The following is an 8,266-nucleotide window of genomic DNA, read 5'->3' as shown; positions in this document are numbered from 1 at the left end:
TCAGTGGTAACTGGTTTGGTTTAGAATGGAGAAGCTTGCTCCTCCAGGTCACTAGTTCAAATCTCATCTGAGCTGGGGACAGGCTGGAGAAGGAAAGAGGGGATGTTAACTAAGGATATTTGCTTGTTTCCCTCAAACATGTTGAGGTCCAATGTGTAGGAGATGGTGTTGCCTCATTCATCTTCATACTTTTAACGAATCAACCATCTGGCACAAGGTGAAATGGGGCTAATTTCTCCGTGATGAGGATATCGCCTTCCTGCAGCAGAAGAAGGATTTAGGGCAGGGGTGACCTCAGAGGACCATTCCTTGGATGAGCTCTCTTTTCTGTCTACATCCTCTCCCTAGGTGACCTCATACATTCTCATAGCTTTAAACACCAACACCCAAACTTATAACTTCAGCCACAACTTTTGCTTTGAACTTCAGACTTGTTATCTCCAGTTATCTGCTTATCATCTCCCCTTGGATGTCTAATAGTTGTCTCAACCTTAATGTGTACAAACAGCATTTCAGAACCTTCCACCCACACTTGTTCTACCCACATATTAGTTGACAAGAACTCCATTCCTCCTGTTGTTCAGGCCAAAAACTTTGACTCCCTCTCACAAACCACTTCCAAACAGTAAATCCTGTTTGTCTCTGTCATAAAAAAAAATATTTGATTCCCACCGTCTCGACTGCTACTGCCCTGGCCGAAGACACCATCGTCTCTCACCAAGATCACTGTCATGGCTTCCTGACAGGTCTTCTTGCTTCTGCCCTTACTCTTCTTCAGTCTTTTCTAATCCAAGATCCAGAGTGACTCTTAAAATTGAAGTCATATCATGTTACTCTTTCACTCAAAACTCTCCAATGGCTCCCATCTCACTTAGGGGAAAAACCAAAGCCCTTACAATGGCCTAGAAGGCCCTTAATGATCTATTGCTTTTCTGATTCTCTATCGCACTACTTTCATTTTTGCTTACTGCCCTCCTACCACACCAGCCTCCTGGCTGTTCCTCAGACATGTAAAACTTGTTCCCACCTCAGGCTCTTTGTCCTGGTAGTTCCTTGGCATGGAACACGCTTCTTCCAGTTAGCCACATGGCCGCTCCCTCTTTTCCTTCAGTTCTCTCACTTTTTAGCTGAGGCCTTCCTCAACCATCCTCCATATAACAGCAAAACCTGACCCCTGATACTCTCTATCCCATGCCTCCTGCCTTATTGTTCTCCATGGCATTTACTAGTTTATTTGTGTATTTTCTAACTCTTTTTAACAGAACATAAGTGCTCCATGAGAATAGACTTTTTCTCTTTTGTTCACTGCTGTATCCACAGTGCCTAGAATAGTACCTGAGACATAATAGGTGTTTGCGATGGTTAATTTTATGTGTCACTGAACTAGGCTATGATTCTCAATGGCTTGGCCAGTTGCTGGACTGATTGCTACAATGCAATGTAATGTAGTTGTCTTAGTCATCTAGTGCTGCTAAACAGAAATACCACAAGTGGATGGCTTTAACAAAGAGAATTTTATTTTCTCGGAGTCTAATAGGCTAGAAGTCCAAATTCAGGGCGTCAGCTCTAGAAGTCTTTCTCTCTCTGTCAGCTCTGGAGGAAGGTCTTTGTCATCAAATTTACCCCGGAATAGGAACTTCTCCATGCAGGAACCCTGGGTCCAAAGGATGCGCTCTGCTCCTGGTGCTTCTTTCTTGGTAGTATGAGGGCCCCCACTCTCTGCTTGCTTCCCTTTCCTTTTGTCTCTTGTAGGATAAAAGGTGGTGCATGTCACACTCCAGGGAAAAATCCTTTACGTTAGATCAGAGATGTGACCTTAGTAAGGGTGTTACAAACCCACCCTAGTCCTCTTTAACATAAAATTACAATCACAAAATGGAGGACAACCATACAATACTGGGAATCATGGCTGAATCAAGTTGACACATATTTTTGGGGGACACAATTCAATCCATGACAGCAGTGTGATGTAGTGTAGTATAGTGTAGTGTAGTGTAGCGTAGCGTAGCGTAGTGTAGTATGATCATCTTCTATGATGTGATTTGATGTGATCAACCAATCAGTTGAACGGGGAGTTTTCTTGGGGTGTGGTCCGCATCCAGAATAGGAATGGATGTTCTGTCAGAGCTCATTCTCTTTCAACTTTGCACTCTTCTTGTTGCCTGACCTCTGGATCTTGGATCTTGAGATGTAAACCTGCAGATGTTTCTGGCCTACTGCCCCACAATCCTGTGAGCCAGCAGAGGTCTCCAGCCTTCCACCTGACCTACAAATTTGGGGCTTACCAACCCCCACAATTAAGTGAGCCATTTCCTTGAAGCAAATCTCTGTCTCTATACTTATATATATGTATATATGTGTTTATATACATATGTATTTTTATATATATGGTTTTGCTACTTTAGAGAACTCAACTAAAACAGTGTTTAATATGAGGGTAAGTCAAAAAGTATTGCTACTAGGGCTCCAGTTCATAGATACATGAGTTTATTCAAACAAAACATGCTTAAACACATTTCTGCGATCAATGGATGGCTGCAGACAAGTTCTCTCAATAATACATTTGTCTTAGTTTCATCAGGGTGTCTTCAAAAAAAAAGGATACTTTTTCTGCCATGGAAAAAAACGATTTTGAGGTCAGGGCTAATATCAAATTTTTAACAAAACTCAAGTGAACATATTCCCAAATCGCTGAAGCTATGCAACAAGTTTATAGGAATGCTGCCCTACATAAAACAACAGTTTTTAGATGGATCATGTGTTTTAAGTAAGGTTGGGAAGGCCTCAAAGATGAGCCAAGAGAGGGAAGACCACTTAGAAGGTTATGGTGACTGTTTTTTGGGATTCCAAAGGAGTAATCTTAATAGATTTTCTCAAAGGACACAGGATGATCACAGGGTCTTATTATGAAGAAGTTTTAAGAAAATTGAAAACTGCATTGGTGAAAAAAAGGCCAGGAAATTTGTGCTAAGGAATTTTTTTTTTACATCACGTCAATGCACCCACTCTTTCTTTGAGGGTAGCAAGGGCTGTCCTGTGAGAATTTCATTGGGAAACCTTACCCCATCCACCCTACAGCCCTGGTATTGCCCCATCAGATTTCTTGTTGTTCCCCAAACTCAGAGAGGAGGATGCTAAAAATGCTGTTTAGCCACTGCGTAAATCAAAGAGCCCAGGATTCTTCAGAGAAGGGCTAGAGATATGGAAACTCCGCCTTCAGAAGTATATAGACCTAGATGAAGAATATATCAAGAAACAATAGCTTTCTATTTCGGTATTTTTGTTTAATAAAGGTTTCTGTGATTTTGTAGCAATACTTTTTGACTTACCCTCATAAATGTATGTTCAGTAAATGAATGAATTTCTGGTCCCCTCCCACCCTCTGATGCTAGGATTACTAATTGTTCTTGGACCAAGTGTTTCAGTTTCCCTAACAATAAAGGGAGGGAGGGTGAGGTTTGATAGTTTTATTTGAAAGTAGAGTTTTTTAATGACCTTACAGGGAAGACGTTAAACCTTAAAAAAAATCTGTTGAAATCCATTAAATTTTTTCCATTTTGACTGACTCATTTGGCAAGAACAATAAGTTCTCATGCAGTTGGAAACTAGAATGAGGGAGGGAGTGTCAGAAGCAGGGAGAGGAGAAACTTTTTATCATTTATTAAATTGAGGATCACTTCCCATTTCTTTAGGTAAACTTTTATTTTTTAAGTACAGCATACATACAGTAAAGTACACAAACTTTAAGTGAATTACTGATGAATTATCACAAAATAAACACACCCACCTCACAGGTCAAGAAATAGAACTAGTACCCAGAAAGCCTCCTTGCAACTTTCCCCACTACTATCTCCTCCCCTTCCCCAAAGGAATCACTACCCTGACTTCTAACACCATAGATTAGTTTTGCCTGGTTTTGAACTTCATATAAATAGAATGAGACAATATGTATTCTTTTGTAACTGGCTTCCTTCATTTGACATTATGTTTATGAGATTCATGCATATCATGTGTAAAAAAAAAAAAAACCCGTTGCCGTCAAGTCGATTCAAACTCATAGCAACCCTACAGGACAGAGTAGAACTGCCCCCACAGAGTTTCCAAGGAGCACCTGGTGGATTCCAACTGCTGACCTTTTGGTTAGCAGCTGTAGCTCTTAACCACTGCGCCACCAGCATTTCTGGTATATTGTGTGTAGCAATAGCTAATTTATTTTCATTGTGTACAGAATTCTAGTCTATAACTATACCACAGTTTATTTATCTATTCAACTCTTAGTAGACATTTGAGTTTTTCAATTTCGGGAGTTTTACACTAACGTTAGAACCCTGGTGGCACGGTGGTTAAAAGCTCGGCTGCTAAACAAAAGTTTGGCAGTTCGAATCCACCAGTCACTCCTTGGAAACCCTATGGGGCAGTTCTACTCTGTCCTATAGGGTTGCTATGAGTCGGAATCAACTGGAAGGCAACAGGTTTGGTTTTTTGGGTAAAGTAACATTACAGTGAACACTTTTGTGCATGTTAATGGTGGATATAAGCACTAATTTATATCAGATACATACCCAGAAGTGGACTTGCTAAATCTTAGGGCAAGCTATGATGAGATTTAGTAGATACTGCAAAACTATTTTCCAAAGTAGTTGTATCCCTTTAAACTCTCACCAGCAATGTCTAATGGTTAGGTTGCTCCACATCCTTGCCAAAACTTGGTATTTTCAGTTGTTTTAATTATTTTTGCGCTGGTGGGCATTTAGGGGTATCTCAAAGTGATTTTTGTTTGTATTTCTCTAATGACTAGTGGGATTAAACACCTTTTCAGGTATTCACTGGCCATTCCATTTTTGTGAGGTGCATATTCAAGTCTTTTCTCTTTTGTTTTCAGTTGGGCTGTCTGTCTTTTTTACCTTCTTAATGATATCTTTTGGTGAACCAAAGTTTTTAACAAAATTCAGTTTATGATTTTTTTTTTTTAGGTAGCACTTTCGGAAAATAAGAATATTTGCCCATCTCAAGGTCCTATGCTATTTTCTAGAAGCTTTCACATTTAAATCTACAGACCACATGGAACAGATTTTTTGCTATGGTTTGAGGTAGGGGTTGGGTTTTAGTTTTATTTTGCCATTTGGATACCAGTTTGACCCACCACCATTTATTGAAAAGATTGTCCTTTCTCAACTGATCTGAGGTGTTACCTTTTTTCATAAATCAAGCTCTGATTTCTGGACTTTCTATTTGTCCTGTTGATTTATTTGTCTATTGATGTATCAGTGTCACACTGTGTTAATTACTGTAGCTTTATAGAAATCTCATTATCCGGTTGACTAAGTCCTCCAACTTTTTTCCTTGAGGCGGTCTTAGATATTTTTGACCCTTTGCATTTCTGGTTTACTTTTACGTGGACTAGAAAGCATCTTTAAAAGTTAAATGTCTTCCCATTTTGGTGTGTCCCCACATCATTCAAATCACAAGCTCAGGGATGTTTCCACAAAGTCTGTATCTCTACTTCATTTCGTGGGCTGCCCAAGGTGGTTCTCACTGTCAAGCCAGGCACTTTTCTTGGAGTTCATTCCCATTTCTTCTCATACTTCTTTCTTGATATCCAGTGGCACTTTTTTCTATGCAGCAAATCAGTACCATCACAATATGCTGCAAGTTTCTGCTATTAATGCTACTGCTCTTATTTCTAGTAATCGTTGTCGTTGTTAGATGTCATTGAATCAGTTCCAACTCATAGCAATCCTATGTACAACTGATATAAACACTGCCTGGTCCTGCATCATCCTCACAATCATTGCTATGTTTGAGCCCATTGTTGCAGCCACTGTGTCAGTCCATCTCACTGAGGGTCTTTCTCTTTTTCGTTGACCCTTAGTCTACCGAACACAATGTCCTTTTCCAAGGATTGGTCCCTTTTTTTGATAACATGTCCAAAGTATGTGAGATGAAGTTTCACCGTCCTCTTTTCTAATGAGCATTCTGGCTCTACTTCTTCCAAGACAGATCTGTTCATTCTTTTGGCAGTTTACAGGATATTCATATTCTTTGCCAACACCATAATTCAAAGGCTTCAAATATTCTTCGGTTTCCCTTATTCATTGTCCAGTTTTTGCATGCATATGAGATGATTGAAAACATCACGGCTTGGGTCAGGTACACCTTAGTCTTCAAGGTGACATTTTTGCTTTTTAACACTTTAAAGAGGCCTTTTGCAGCAAATTTGCCCAATGCAATGCATGTTTTGATTACCTGACTGCTGCTTCCATGGGTGTTGATTGTGGATCAAAGTAAAATGAAATCCTTGACAACTTCAATCTTTTCTCCATTTATCATGATGTTGCTTATTAGTCTGGTTGTAAGGATTTTTGTTTTCTTTATGTTGAGGTATAATCCATACTGAAGGTTATAGTCTTTGATCTTCATCAGTAAGTGCTTCAAGTCCTTTTCACTTTCAGCAAGCAAAATTGTGTCATCTGCATAATACAGGCTGTTAATGAGTCTTCCTCCAATCCTAATGCCCTGTTCTTCTTCTTCATATAGTCCAGCTTCTCAGGTTATTTGCTAAGCATACAGATTGAATAGGTATGGTGAAAGGATACAACCCTAACGCACACCTTTCCTGACTTTAAGCCACAAAGTATCCCCTAGTTCTGTTCAAATAATTGCTTCTTGATCTATGTATAGGTTTCTCATGAGCACAATTTAGTGTTCTGGAATTTCCGTTCATGGCAACTTTATCCATAATTTGTTATGATCCACATAGTCGAATGCCTTCGCATAGTCAATAAAAGAAAGGTAAACATTTTTCTGGTATTCTCTCCTTTCAGCCAGGATCCATCTGACATCAGTAATGATATCCTTCCTTCCGCATCCTCTTCTGAATCCACCTTGAATTTCTGGCAGCTCCCTGTCAATGTACTGCTACAACTATGTTTGAATTATCTTCAGCAAAATTTTTACCTATGTGTAATATTAATGATATTGTTCAATAATTGCTGCATCCTGTTGGATCAGGTTTCTTTGGAATGGATACAAATATGAATCTCTTACAGTCAGTTGGCCAGGTAGCTGTCTTCCAAATTTCTTGGCACAGACGAGTGAAAGCTTTCAGTGTTGCATCCGTTGGTTGAAACATCTCAATTGGTATCCTCTGAATTCCTGGGTCCTTGTTTTTGGTGAATGCCTTCAGTGCAGCTTGGACTTCTTCCTTCAGTACCATAGGTTCTTGATCATATGCTATGTTCTCAAATAGCTGAACGTCAACCAATTCTTTTTGGTATAGTGACTCTGTGTATTCCTTCCATCTTCCTTTGATGGTTCCTGTATCATTCAACATTTTGCACATGTTGTTATTGTTCTTAGGTGCCATCGAGTTGGTTCCTACTCATAGCGACCCTAAGTACAACAGAATGAAACACTGCCCAGTCCTGTGCCGTCCTCACATCTCATTAACAACTTGCATTATGCTTGAGCCCATTGTTGTAGCCTCTGTGTCAATCCATTTCATTGAGAGTCTTCCTCTTTTTCGCTGACCCTCTTCTTTACCAAGCATGAAGTCTTTCTCCAGGGACTTGCCCCTCCTGATAACGTGTCCAAAGTAAGTGAGACACAGTTTCACCATTCTTGCTTCCAAGGAGCATTCTGGTTGTACTTCTTCCATGAAGGATTTGTTCATTCTTTTGGTAGTCCATGGTATATTCAATATTCTTCACCGACACCACAATTCAAAGATGTCAATTCTTCTTAGCTCGTCCTTTTTCATTGTCCAGCTTTCACATGCATATTAGACAATTGAAAACACCATGAGTTGGGTCAGGAGCAACTTAGTCTTCAAGGTGACATTTTTGCTTTTCAGCACTTTAAAGAGGTCTTTTGCATCAAATTCTCCTAATGCAATGCATCCTTTGATTCTTGAATGCTGCTTCCATGGGTGTGGATTGTGGATCTCAGTAAAATGAAATCCTTGACAACTTCAATCTTTTCTCCGTTTATCACTATGTAGGTCATTGGTACAGTTGTGAGAATTTTCATTTTATGTTGAGGTATAATCCATGCTGAAGGCTGTGGCCTTTGATCTTCATCAATAAGTGCTTCAAGTCCTCTTTACTTTCAGCAAACAAGGTTGTGTCATCTGCATAATGCAGGTTGTTAATGAGTTGTGACGATTAAGATTATGTGTCAACTTGGCTGGGCCATGATTCTCAGTGTTTTGGCAGTTATATAATGTTGTGATCACTTCCCTGTTGAAATTTGAAATGTGTTCACCCCC

This window comes from Elephas maximus, chromosome 7 (assembly GCF_024166365.1).
Source record: "Elephas maximus indicus isolate mEleMax1 chromosome 7, mEleMax1 primary haplotype, whole genome shotgun sequence".
Taxonomy (NCBI): domain Eukaryota; kingdom Metazoa; phylum Chordata; class Mammalia; order Proboscidea; family Elephantidae; genus Elephas; species Elephas maximus.
The sequence above is the reverse complement of the archived record's forward strand: the minus strand, read 5'-3'. Positions refer to the sequence as shown.